This window comes from Heloderma suspectum, chromosome 8 (genome assembly GCF_057233095.1).
Source record: "Heloderma suspectum isolate Gila_16-S chromosome 8, 16-S_ref, whole genome shotgun sequence".
Taxonomy (NCBI): domain Eukaryota; kingdom Metazoa; phylum Chordata; class Lepidosauria; order Squamata; family Helodermatidae; genus Heloderma; species Heloderma suspectum.
In genome coordinates this window covers 44,979,198-44,993,379 of record NC_139465.1, presented here as the reverse complement: position 1 = coordinate 44,993,379, position 14,182 = coordinate 44,979,198, and the positions used below count along the sequence as shown (strand labels likewise).

At 46.0% G+C, this 14,182-nt stretch overlaps 1 protein-coding gene across 1 annotated transcript in view; it reads right to left on the bottom strand.

Moving 5' to 3' along the window:
- Positions 1-14,182, bottom strand: part of CHST8 (carbohydrate sulfotransferase 8) — a 456,314-nt gene that overhangs the window by 52,327 nt on the left and 389,805 nt on the right. The window lies entirely within an intron of this gene.

Sequence of the window (14,182 nt, the reverse complement as noted above, 5' to 3'; positions counted from 1 at the left end):
CTTGGGGAAAGGGGGGATGGGTGTGGCAGGGGTGTGGTGGTGGGTAGGGAGAAGAGGCAATGGATCTACTGAATTCTTTGACCTCTCACCTCCCAGCCCTGCCCCCAGTCCCAGCAAACATTTAAATGTGCTCAAGAGCAGGCCTAAATGTTTTCCTCCCATTTCCAGCAATGGGAGGAAAAATGCAGCATTTCCATGGATGGAAGAAAAATGCTCAAAGTGCTGCCTGCCCCTGACTTCTGTCAGGCTCAGGATGGAGCACAGCCTCCGATTCCAGAGAGCTAAGGATCGTTGTCTTAATCAAGCACGTTACGGATGTTTAGTGTTTGCCTGATCTATCGTGTTTTATGTGAGAATGATGTTTTTTGGGTTGTGTGGGGTTTTTTTTTGCAGAAGTAAAGCAATATATCCAAATATTCAATTTAGTTTTCCAATGACCTATACAGGTGATCTCCTGGGATGCCCCCCCCATGCCTGGCTCTGAGGAAGGGCCCCCTCCGAGCCAGGCCTTTCAGCCTGGCCAGCTTTCCGAACAGCCTTGATGGCCGCCCTCTTGCTGCAGCAAATGCCGTTGCGGGAGAGGGGTTGGCGGGGCTCACAGCAGCACCTGCTGGAGGTGGACACGGTGGGCCCTCCTGGCGGTGGCAGCAGGGGGAGTGGCCTGATTTGTTGCTCCACCTACTTTGCTGCCTGAGGCGGGGGCTTCAGCCCACCCCATGGGAGGGCCAGCCCTGATGAGTATTCTGAAGCCACCGTCATCAGATCCCACTGCTGCTGACTATTGAAATACTCCCCTGCAGTGCGTATTGACTTCACTTACTCCACTGCTGAGCAGATCAGTTGTATTTTCCTCTCGCTCCTGAACTCAGACTGGAAATGGCTAATGATGCTGCAAGATACGTGCCCATTTCTAATTTAAGCTTACACTGAATGCATGGAAGAAATAATTCTTCCCTTCTGTGGGAGCCAGAGAATAAATAAAGAAGGTTACTAGGTTGCAGTAACAAGATTTTAAGTTGAAATCAGCTTAGCCCAACCTCCCCCAACCTGGTGCCCTCCGAATGTTTTGGACAAAAACTCCTGTCACCCCCAGGGCCAGCCAGGATGCTCAATGGTGAGGGACGGTGGGAGTCATTAGCGCACAACATCTGGAGGGCACCAGGTGGGGAAGGCTGATTGAGCTTAACCTCTTTGGGGACTTTCTTCCCACATAACTTAGATTTGAGAAGTCTAAATCGGAAATGCTAATTCGTCATGCAAACAAATAAATGGACCTGAAACTAATATTTGTAATTTTCCAATTCAGAATTTGTCACAGTTCCCAATTTCACTATTCAAATTTTGTATGCAAAAGTTGAAATTCAAGATTGACATTTACTGACATCATCAGTCAATCAATCAATCAGTCAATTAATCAATCATCATCATCAGTTTAAAAGTCTCTGTTTACTGGAGGCCTATTTGCGGGGGGGTGGGGTACGGGAGAAGGGGGTGGCCCGAACTTCTTTTTGTGGCCTCAGGGCCTGGCCTCACAGGGTATGGCACCACCCTGCAGACGAGGAGCACTCTTGGGTGTGTGTGTGGTGGAGCTGGGAGGAAAGGTTTCCTCTCTAATCCTTTCCTGAGGTACGCAAGGCCAGGTAATCTAGGGGGAATTTTGGAAGCATCTGTACAAAAGAAGTAGCTGACAAATTTATGGTTTGTGCAAGCTGCTGCAATATGCAAATAATACCATCCAGCCTGGGCCTACATTTGAAGTATGAACAGTTTTTAACTGGCTGAACAAGCAAGCTAGAAGACCCGTGGTTATTTTGTAAGCCGCTACCCCAGCAGCCTATAGGTGAGGTGCCATTTTAGAAATGACAGCTGTATTTCAACCCCAGAGCACTGCAAGTTCTTGCAGAATGCTCATTATGCTATTTCTGTGGAACCATAAAATATTTCCTTCTGTACAAACTGCTCCAGATCTTGTTCAGCCTCCAGTTCCTGAACTTGCTGTTTACTGTTTGGGGTGACTTTACATCTCATTATGATGGGCTGCAGGTGTGCTTATGATGATTAAAACATCATAGTTGGCTCTTAGCCCAGGCTAGGATTTAAGTGGCACTTGCTTAATAGCACACACCATTTCTGAGAATGTAATAGCATTACCTCCCAAAGCATCTTCCTTCTGCAGAAAATAAACTGGATGTTGGTGAAAGTTCTCCAGAGTAAATGAGAACTGCTTATTTCTGACTTGGATGCAAATTAGATCCCATCTGGCTTCTTGGATGAGGGTTGCAAAGTCATGTTGCCTTCTGAACCCCACCGCCCAATCACATCCACTACCATATCCACTACCAGGGCAAGTCATACAATGTGGGGCAGTTGTTTTTGCCGTCTCATAAAAAGTATTTATGTACCTGAGTTTCAAAAAAATAACTTTGATTGCAACCCTAGCCTTGGCTACAGGGATGGCCCGGGACATTTTGCTACCTGTAGCACAGAACAAGATGGCGCCCCCTCCCATTCCATGGACAAAAAGCCAGCTGGACTGGCAGAGGAACCCATCCTCAATACTGATGATGCGATAGCACCCTCCACTGTGCCCAGAAGCAACAGGCTGACTCACAGGGTGCAGGTCAATTGGCATGGCACGCAGCATTTTCTCTTTTTTATATACTTTTTAAATTCTATTTTTTATCTTTATAAATGAAATAAACAACATAGTCATTATCTACAGTTTCTAACAATACAGTATTCTTAGGAGGACACAGCAATAACGAAAAAGAAAAAAAGAACAGAAGAAGGGAGAGGAAGAAGAGAGCAAGAAAGAAAAAGAAAAAAAATATTAGAAAGTTACTTAAAAGGATTAAATTTAAACTGCATTACACACAAACTTCAAGTATCGTTCTACTTAAAAGTTATACCTATAACATTGCCAATATTACAATTCAGCATAGATAATCAACCTTACATTTCAATATCATATCTTCAGTCTTATAGCAAGGGAAGCAAGCCTACAATTCATTTCCAATAACCATATATTGCCCTTCAGTTAACATATAATAGTAAAGCTTGACAATTTAACCAGCCAAAAATATTACTAAACAAAGTCTCATAATAATGATAGTAATAATAATAAAAAAGTAAGGAAATTTAAAAGGATAAGTAATAATAATAACAACTTTATGCTATCTATATTTTAGATAGTGTCATTTCTAAATCTACATATGAATGTATACATATCTATACACACACAAACAGGAATTTTATTATAGAGTATATCATGTCTAATGTAAAAAAAAGAGGAAGTAAGAAAGAGAGAGGGGGAAAAAAGGATATATGTAAACAATCCTCTGGACTGGCGTACTGCCTGGACCTTATAACACAAATAAATCTGAAAAAGAATAAGAATTGAAAAGTTCCCATCTCATAAGGCTGGGGAAGTTGTCTCCCGTGCCTTACTTTGAATGCCAGCTAGCCAAGCCTCCGCCATTTCATGATTTAAAAACATTTTCATCTGGCCTTCAAAAAGAATGCAAAATATAGCAGGGTATTTGATATGATATTGCAGATTCATTTGTCTTGCCTGATTTCTTGTCTTGGTAAATTGCCTTCTTTTGTCAGCGATTTCTTTAGTGTAATCCAGAAATAACATAACTTTGTCTCATGTTGGCCCCCACAAAAGTTTTCCTACTTCCCTTGCCAAGCACAAAATATGATTTTTTTTGTGGAAACTCTTGCAAATTGAACTATAACAGTATAGGCAGTCCCTTTGGTGCCACGAACTGGACCTGGAGCATGGTATGCATGCTCAATATCAAGTAAATAAAATCAGATGGGAGAACGAGTAGCTCATGCAGAAATTTATCCAAGAATTTAAACAGACTTATATCAGCTGGCAGATCTTTGATACCAATGATACACAGATTTGCTCTACGAGTATATGCCTCCAGTATGGACATTCTCGCAGATATTATGGGAGGCATGCATAGCGGTATCTTGCACAGACACCTGGTCTTGGAGAGCATTAACCTTCAATGCCATATTTTGCAAAGAACTATTAATTAAATCCACAGCCCCTTGAAGAATCTTGGATTGTATCCAGCCTCTTAGCCTGTTCTGTTAATTGAGAAGACAAAGTTTTTATCAGAGCCAGCAAATCCTGTACATTTCCAGCATCTCTAGAACCCTTTGCCAAAAGAGGTGTTGGGGGAGCTGGCGGTGGTCCCATGGCTTTTTTCCTTCCCCTTGATGCTGCCATCCTCCTCTTACGTAACAAAAGCAAGTAAGTATAATTACAAACAAACAGTCATTTCAACATATTTTGCAGGTCCTCAGATATTGTTGGTATTTTTAATCCATAAATACTTTTGGAACTTGTCAGCCCTGAAGTCTCCTTATTGCATAGGAGTTTCAAAACAGCTTTGAGTAGATGACGCTCCAGAAAACCAACCTTAGACTCTTCTGCCACTCCGCAAAAGGAGTTGTTCTTCCAAGATCTTATCCAGGTGGTACTCTAGCTTCCCCGTTTAATTCCAGGGGAAGATGAAAAGGTTTTTCAACCTTTTAAAAGCTATTTGAGGAGGCGACCTGCGGATCCTCTGCAGGACGCTTGCCAGGGCGACATGGCCCCTACCGGAAGTCCTGGCACGCAGCATTCTCCTCCAGTACTGGGCTCCTGCCTCCCAGCATCTGCCACTGGAGGGGACTACTGACCCAGCTGCAGGAAGCACCGCCGGCCTCGGTGTTCCACCAGCAGTGTTCCACTGGTGGAATGGAGCAGCCAGGGGGTGGGATGGGGTGAGCGTGCAGAAACATGTCAGCACAAGTGTGGAGGTGCCTCCTCAGAAGGCCCTTGATTTCTCAGACATGTTCCAGGTACCAGTGTGATGCTACACCAGCCCTTGGACAGGTAGGGTAAATTCCCTCTCATGGCGGTCAATGGGAGGGAGAATTAAAAACAAGCACGCAAAGCTGCCTCCCCTCCTCCCGCCATGGCTACACTAGAATGACAGGGCGCTGCTTTGGCATTTTCTCTGCCAACGAACCTCCCCCCTGTGCCCCTGTAAATGTAGGTAAGTTTGCTCAGGTAATTGTTAAATAGAATTTTCCAAGATACGGTGTATCTAAACAGAGCCCATTAGGGAAAAAAATGGCTAACTCAACGGTTAACCAAACACAGCCAATTTAGTTGCGATGCATACAGTACAGAACCTGAAATTGTTCACTCTGTCATTCCATTCTCTTTAGATGTCAGCACGATCTTATAATGATCCAGGGAGAGGGTCTTCAATGGTATACTAGTACTTGGGTGTGTATTTACATAACAGGTCCAAACTATACATGCACCAAAAACAAAACGGGGTCCTTCTAGGGAAGGATGATTCTGTCAATTTTGTTTTCCCTCTGTTTCTCATTTTTTCTATTCGTGAGTTTGGTTTGTCCCAGACTTTGAGACATTTTCTAAACTTTTTTTGTCTTTTGTGATTTTAACAAAACAAAACCAATCATGGAGATGTTTTTTCTAATCTTATGTTTAGTTTGTCCTTAGCTTTGAAAATTTTAAAAAGTTTGCATGAACATTTAAAAAAAAGTATGCATATTTGTAGACATTTTTCCTGATACATGAATTTTTGTAGGCAATTTTGCCTAAGTCATATTTTCTGCAAGCAATTTTTGTAATGTAATGGATTATTTTTCACTAATATATGCATTTCTGAATGTATTTTTGATCAGATAATTCCACTGCAAAATTCAGAAATGTGCAAATTTCAAAGGAGAGCTGGGTTTTGGTTCATGTATTGGTTTGGAAGTGCAAAAGGCAAACTGAACTAATATCTTCCCCATCCCCAAATCCTTGTTGAATTATTCCGCTTCAGTTTCGGACCTTGCCAAAACTTCTGCCCCCCCCCCCCAAAACCAAGGATCCCGATGTCTCACAGGAAACAGCTGGAAGACCTTCATGAGTGGGAAGAACTGCCAGGCAGGGCTGGAGTTTCTTGTGGCCCACTGAATGTGCAGTGCATTTTTAAAAAGCTCTCCCTTTTTTTCTCATTTCTCGTTATGATTTAACTGTAGCTGTACATACCGGAATACCATTGTGTGAGGAATTTAACCAACAACACATCCCAATATTGATAAGAGAAGACGGAAATGTGCCTTTTTTTCACAACAAGAATTACTCTAACCCTCCTACCTATATGTTCTGAAAAGTATTCTCCTTACCAGTAACAAATAGTCAGATTGCTGCTGGAATAGGTATTTGGGTACCATGGCATCTCACAAACATACAATGCATTCCTGAAAGAAGGAAGAGTACAGGGGACCTATGGCATTTTCTCTCTCAACATGCTCTGAGAGGCAACGCTTCCAACTAGCTGTATTTTTACAAGGGGCAATTCCTCCACGTTTGCATGAAGAATGTGCTACGCAATGGAGAGTGTGCATGTGGGGGCAGGGAAATGCTACTTGAACACCAGTTTCCCTTGTATGGCTGGCTCTGCGATGACATCCCAGTGTAGACAGGAAAGATTGCAGGCATGGGAAGAGAGCCCAGGACAAACCAAGGAGCACATATATACTAATACCATTTCCAACCTGGCTCTTATTGCACTGGGATGTCTGCAGTGACTTACGCCGTACACCAGTCCCATGAAACCTGTGTCAGAAGGTGTACACTTTAACATTCTCAAGCAGAGGTATTGCTTGCTAGGTATAGAGAAGGAAAGGCACCTCTCCATTCAGACATAGCAGCATGCACCTAAATCAGTCCCCCTCCCCCCTGCCCTTTCCACAGCCAGGCATGTGAATGAATGTCTGACTGACTGTAGTCGATAGACATTCAGTTATATGCCTAGGCAGTCAGCTAGAGAGAATTAATGAGGTGCTCAGTCACCTGCCCCGGTCCGTCCTTTATCATGGAAATGCATTCTTAAAACAAGGGAGAGGTGATTTTGTTTGTTGCCCTCAGTTACCAGATGAACAGTATTGCTGATTTCTGAGCAAGTGGGTCTTCCCACATTCAACCCTGTGAGGTCGGTTGGGCTGAGAGTCTGTGACTGGCCCAAACCAAAGTCACCCGGTGAGCTTCCATGGCCGAGTGGGGACTAGAAGTTCTAGAACCTGGGTCTCCTGATTCCTAGTCCAACATTCTAGCCGCTACACCACACCGGCTCTCCAAGTGATGGAGAGGAGCACGGAAAAGATGGAGGAGGCTGTGCCAGGCGAACCCAGATGAATCAGCCCTTGGTGCTGCTGCCGCCCCAGGCAACCTGAGAGATGACTGAAGCCAACTGCGCCCTGAGTTTGAAAAGGGACAAAATGAGCAGAGAGTTCATAGAATCATAGAATAGTAGGGTTGGAAGGCGCCTACAAGACCATTGAGTCCAACCCCCTGCTCAATGCAGGAGTCCAAGTCAGGAATCCAAGTCAGAGTTATTACAGGCCAGGAGACCACCTCCCCTTAGCAGGGTCATCTCTCTCTCTGCATCATCTACATCATTTCTACCAGAGATCAGCTTTTAATTTCAGCAAGCCTCCTCCTAGCAGAAGCCAATGTGGCTTCACAAAAAGCTTAGAGATGACCTGAAAACAAAAAAAGGACACATATAGGAAGTGGAAGGAAGGCCAAGCAACAAAGGAAGAGTACAGGCAGGTAGCACAGAATTGTAGGGATGGTGTCAGGAAGGCTAAAGCTGAGAGCGAGCTGAGCTTAGCGAGGGATGCTGAAAGCAACAAAAAAGCTTTCTTCAGCTACTTGTAAAGTAAAAGACAGAGGAAAGAAAGGGTGGTTCAGCTATTAAATAAGGATGGCAAAACAATAACAGATGATGACAAAGAAAAGGCAGAAGTGCCCAATTCCTACTTTGGCTCAGTCTTCTCCCAAAAGAGGGTCTATGACCTCCCCGGCAAAGGCGAAGTACAGGCTAAAGGGGCAGGATTGCAGCTTGAGATCGATAGGCATATGGTCAAGGAACACCTAATGACTTTGAATGAGTTCAAAGCTCCAGGGCCAGATGAGCTGCACCCTAGAGTAATAAAGGAACTGGCAGAAGAACTCTCAGAACCGCTGTCTATTCTCTTTGAGAAATCCTGGAGGATGGGGGAATGCTAATCAAATTTGCAGATGACACAAAATTGGGTGGGATAGCTAATACTTTGGAAGACAGAAAACAACAGAATGAAATTTAATAGGGATAAAAAGCCAAGTTCTGTAGCCTGAAGCCTACACACACACACACACACACACAGAAGGAAAAGTAGGGGTGGAGAGGAAGCTACAATTTGTAAGAGCCTCCTCCCAACAAACAAAAGCAATATATTTTCTTGGCTGAAGCCCTCTTCTGCAGACAGGAGCTAGTGCGCATTGCAACCCACACATCTTCTGGACCAGAAGTATTCCGTTTTCTTAGAGCAACAGAAGAACCTCTTCCAAAAATTTCCATGTCTGCTAATCTGCGATAGCACTGAACTGAACTGACCCCTGACCACCACCCCCCAGCATATAATTGTGCATATTCTCAGACAACAAAAGACTCAAGTGCCTAGTGCCCGGAGGATCCTTGTCAAATGTCAATGCATTAGCAAAACAAAGGAGAGGAGAGGTGCAGCAGGCAGAATCAATGAGTGAGTCATAGAGATGACTCATCATGCTAATGGCTTACAGAATGAAAACTGGTCGGATTCATTCACTACACGGAAAGATCATTGTTCAAGTGGGAAACACAGGGACCTGCCCCACGGTTACAGCATCGGCTTCTTCTTTTGGCTGGGGGGATGGGGTGTCTGTGTCAGCAGCAGGGCAGGCACTCCAGGCAGGCACCGGCTGGCAGGAAAGCAGGCAGACTAGAGAGGGAACAGACTTGGAGACAGAAGCATAATGGAGTACTTCAGGATCAATACCCCCAGTAATAAAGTTAGCCAGTCTGTCCATCCAATCGGGGAAAAAAATTAGCACATCGCAGCAACAACTCAATGCTCCTCATGTCCCCTCCTCCCCAAAATCATTGCAATGGCGAATAGGGATGGTGGAGAATTTCTCCCCGAATCTTCGGGGGGCCAAGCGCCAACGCATTCGGCCCCCCTAAATCGGCGGTGAAATTCTCCGCCACCCCCCCACCACCCCCGGGACGGGACTTACCTTTGGCGAATGTCCCTCCCGGTGGCGGGTCCCGGCGGCGGTTCGGCGGTGTTTCGTCGCGGGCGGGGGCAGCAGCCGGTCTCCCGACCGGCTGCCGCCATTGCAAAAAAAAAAAACTAAAGTAAAAAAACAACAACACACCCGTGCATAGGCTATGTAACGATTTACGTAGCCCATCACGGCTAGATTTCCAAAGTCAGCCGTGATAGGCTACGTAAATCGTCACGTAGCCTATCACGGGTGACTTTGAAAAAAAATAAAAAAAAACGCGTACGCAAATGGCGGCAGCCCATGGGCGCCGCCATTTGCGTTCCTTATTTTGGCATGTCTAGTCTACGTAAAGATTTACGTAGACTACGGCGAAAATAAGGGCACGCCAAATCTTTACGTAGACTAGACGTGCCAAAATAAGGAACGCAAGTGGCAGCGCCCATGGGCCGCCGCCATTTGCGTACGCGCTTTTTTTTTTTTTTTCAAAGTCACCCGTGATAGGCTACGTGACGATTTACGTAGCCTATCACAGCTAACTTTGGAAATCTAGCCATGATAGGCTACGTAAATTGTCATGTAGCCTATCACGGGGTCTTTTTTTTTTTTTTTTTACGGGGCGCTTCTCCCCGGCCTGAATTTCGGGGGGAAAAGCGAAGCGCCTCCCTTCCACCGTGAAGGCAAGCTGCAAAAAGGTAAGTGACTTTCGTACATCCCTAATGGCGAACGGTTGATTGAGAAATACTGTATACCAAAGTTGCGCAGATGTAGCTGAAAGTGTGCATTTCAGAGATTTAAAAGTGTGCAATTTCGAGGAAAATGTGTGCGCACATCCCCTTTTGCGCATATAAGTGACTGAGTAAAAAAAAATCGGCGAAGCTGCAGCTGGTTTGTGGGGTGATCGATGGTGATCATTGATTGCGCTTTGACGAACAGGAGGAGAGGCGAGCAGCGGGGAGTTCTCACATCCCTAATCAGATGCTCTCTCGGTTCACTTCTTGGTGTGACAGTAGTGGCTTTGGGGGAGCCCTACCCAACCCTAGCTGGAAATCCTCTTCATCCTACCTTTTTGTGTCTGTTTCCTAGAGTTCAGGCCACTCCTCCCCCGCTCTGCTGCCAGGGAAGTCAGAGAATTCCACGACGGATTTCGGTGAGGCCGAATGCCAGTGCATTCGGCCCCCCAAAATCTGTCGTGGAACGAAGCCCCCGCCCCCCCACCCCACGATAGGCGTGTGGGACAAAGTCCTCGACGCCCCCACCCCATGAAAGGAGCGTTAAACGGAGCACTTACCTGCTCCCGTCCGTGCTGCTTTGCAAATGGCGGCCGTCCTGCAGCCGCCATTCGCTTCCTCCTCTTCAAGCCATGATAGGCTACGTAAATACTTACGTAGCCTATCACAGCTAACACAGGGACGCCATTTACGTCCCTGCAGAGGCTGTGATAGGCTATGTAAGTATTTACGTAGCCTATCACGGCGGGGGGGAACCGGCAGCTACCGCCATTTGCGTACGCTGGGGTTTCCCCCTGCCGTGATAGGCTATGTAAGTATTTACATAGCCTATCACGGCTCAATACAGGGACGCAAATGGCGGCGGCTACGACAGCCGCCATTTGTGTCCCTGCAGGGCTGCCCAGCGGCCGGATGTCTGGTTGTGGGTGGCCGGAGCTGGCCGGCGGCTCTGCGGCTTGGCCGCGGAGCGGAGCGGAGCCGGCCGGGCAGGATTCCGGGGGGAGGGACGGAGCGCCTCCCCCCCGCCACGGATGCCCCTCAGCAGAGCAAGATAAGGGATTCGTACATCCCTATTTGCTGCTGACTTGGTTGTTGTTTTTCGTGGGTTCATATGAAGTGATGTTCTAGTCTAGCCACCTGCTTCCCACAGTGCCAAGCCAGATAACTCTGGGTAGCCCACAGGCAGGGCATGAAGACACAGTCTTCCTTTGTTCCCATCTCCCACTGCTGATATTCAGAGGTACACTACCTCAGAACCTGGAGTTTCCACTTCACTATAATGGCTGATAGCTGTTGATAAGGTTGTCTTCCATGAATTTTTTCAACCCAACTTTACACACACAAGAAATCCTCCTGCTGAATCAGGCCAAAGACCCATCTTGCCCAGTGGCTGACCAGATGCCTGAAAGCGAAGCCCATAAGCAGGACATGAAAAGCGCCCTTCTGCTTGTGTTCCCCAGCATCTGGAAGACAGTACATTTTGTGGCAGCCAGTTCTGTAAACGAACTATGCACTGGGTGAGGGGGGACTTTCTTTGGTTGGACCTGAATCTACTGCCCACAAATTTAATCAGTTGACCTGGGGTTCTGGTAGTATGGGAGAGGGAGGAACGAAATTCTCTCTATCCGCTTTCCCCACAGTTTTATAAATCTCTGGTGCCTCCATTTTTTGTCCTCTTGTTTCCTCAACATAAAACTGCACGTGCAAGTCTGGAAACCAAGAATAGAAGAATGGCAGCTCACTGCCTCACTGGTGCTGCAGACGAGATCGGGGAATTTTGGCATCCCTCCCTGGTTATTGGATGAGCCCAGTCTTAGCGTGTAAGACCATCACTGGAGTGCTTCCACCCCAGGATTGCTACTTCGAAAATACAGAAACATAGATAGAGTGACTGTCTCATGAAGACACTTTGCATTAGGGGAGAAAGCAGGTGGACAGAGTTTGTAAGGCGATTACAGAATATGACTGGGAGAAGACTGCTACCACAAGAGGACGCATTGTTTCCCGAATGCAGAGAAGGTCCCTCCAGGACAGATTCCATGTCCTGCACTCTGGGATGATCGAGAAGAGATCCTGGCCTTCTTCTCTGTGACAACCTTTCAAGTACTTGAAGAGCGCTATCATATCTCCCCTCAGTCTTCTCTTCTCAAGGCTAAACATGCCCAGTTCTTTCAGTCTCTCCTCACAGGGCTTTGTTTCCAGTCCCCTGATCATCCTTGTTGCCTTCCTCTGAACCCTCTCCAGTTTGTCTGCATCCTTCTTCAAGTGTGGTGCCCAGAACTGGACACAGTACTCCAGATGAGACCTAACCAGTGCTGAATAGAGGGGAACTAGTACTTCCCCGGATTTGGAAGCTATGCTTCTATGAATGCAGTCCAAAAGAGCATTGGCCTTTTTTGCAGCCACATCACATTGTTGGCTCATATTCAGCTTGTGATCGACAACAATTCCAGGATCCTTCTCGCCTGTAGTGTGGTTGAGCCACGTATCCCCCATCTTGTAACTGTGCATTTGGTTTCTTTTTCCTAGGTGCAGAACTTGGCATTTATCCCTATTAAATATCATTCTGTTGTTTTCTGCCCAGCGCTCCAGTCTATCCAGATCACTTTGAATTTTGTTTCTGTCTTCCAAAGTATTAGCTATCCCGCCCAATTTTGTGTCATCTGCAAATCTGATCAGCATTCCCTGCACCTCCTCCTCCAAGTCATTAATAAAAATGTGGAAGAGCACTGGGCCCAGGACTGAGCCCTGCGGTACCCCACTCGTTGCCTCTCCCCAGTTTGAGAAGGTCCCATTGTTAAGCACTCCTTGAGTCCGATTCTGTAGCCAACTGTGGATCCACTGGATCGTTGTTTCATCTAGCCCACTTTGAGCTAGTTTGCTCATCAGGAGATCATGGGGCACTTTGTCGAAAGCTTTGCTGAAGTCGAGGTATATGATGTCTACAGCATTCCCATGGTCTACAAGGGAGGTTACTTGCTCAAAAAATGAGATCAGATTTGTCTGGCAGGACTTGTTTTTGACAAATCCATGTTGGCTTCGAGTAATCACTGCATTGTTGTCAAGGTGCTTACATATTGATCACTTTATAATCTGCTCCAGAATTTTCCCAGGGATTGATGTCAGACTGACTGGTCTGTAGTTCCCAGGTTCCTCCTTTTTACCCTTTTTGAAGATAGGGACAACGTTAGCCCTCCTCCAGTCATCTGGCACTTCCCCTGTCCTCCATGATTTCTCAAAGAGAATAGACAGTGGTTCTGAGAGTTCTTCTGCCTGTTCCTTTATGACTCTAGGATGCAGTTCATCTGGCCCTGGAGATCTGAACTCATTCAAAGTACTTGGGTGTTCCTTGACTATATGCCTATCGATCTCAAACTGCAATCCTGCCCCTTCAGCCTGTACTTCGCCTTGGCCAGGGGGGTCATAGACCCTCTTTTGGGAGAAGACTGAGCCAAAGTAGGAATTGAGCACCTCTGCCTTTTCTTTGTCATCTGCTATCATTTTGCCATCCTTATTTAATAGCTGAACCACCATTTCTTTCCTCTGCCTTTTACTATGCACGTAGCTGAAGAAAGCCTTGTTGTTGCTTTTAGCATCCCTCGCTAAGCTCAGCTCGTTCTCAGCTTTAGCCTTCCTGACGCCATCCCTGCAATTCTGTGCTACCTGCCTGTACTCTTCCTTTGTTACTTGGCCATCTTTCCACTTCCTATATGTGTCCTTTTTTGTTTTCAGGTCATCCCTAAGCTTTTTGTGAAGCCACATTGGCTTCTTCTGTTGTCTTCCACCTTTTCTTCTTGTTGGAATTGTTTGTGATTGTGCCTTGAGAATTTCCTTTTTTAAAAGCTCCCACCCATCTTGGACTCCTTTACTTGTTAGTGTCGCTTGCCATGGGAACTTACTGATCATTGTTCTGAGTTTATTAAAATCGGCATTCCTAAAATCCAGGGTACGCATTTGGCTACACTCAGCTTTTGCTTCCCTTAGAACCAAGAACTCAAGTGCAACACAGTCACTTTCCCCCAGAGTTCCTGTAACTGCTACTTTATCCACTAAGTCATCTCTGTTGGTTAGGGTCAAGTCAAGGATAGCCTAGTTCCTTCCTCTACTTCCTGTAGGAGGAAGTTATCCACCACACACTTGCCTTAATTAATTTAAATTCATTTAAATATGTCCACGTGTTTGAAATCTACAGTACCATCTTCACTCACTCAGTGGCAGACATCCCTAACCAGCCCATAGCATTGCAGTCAAAACAATTTGAAGCCAGGGAGGGATTGTCCCCCCCCCCCACTGCTGTGGATCAGACATCCTCGGAGGAATGGAGTGGGCAGACCCCTCC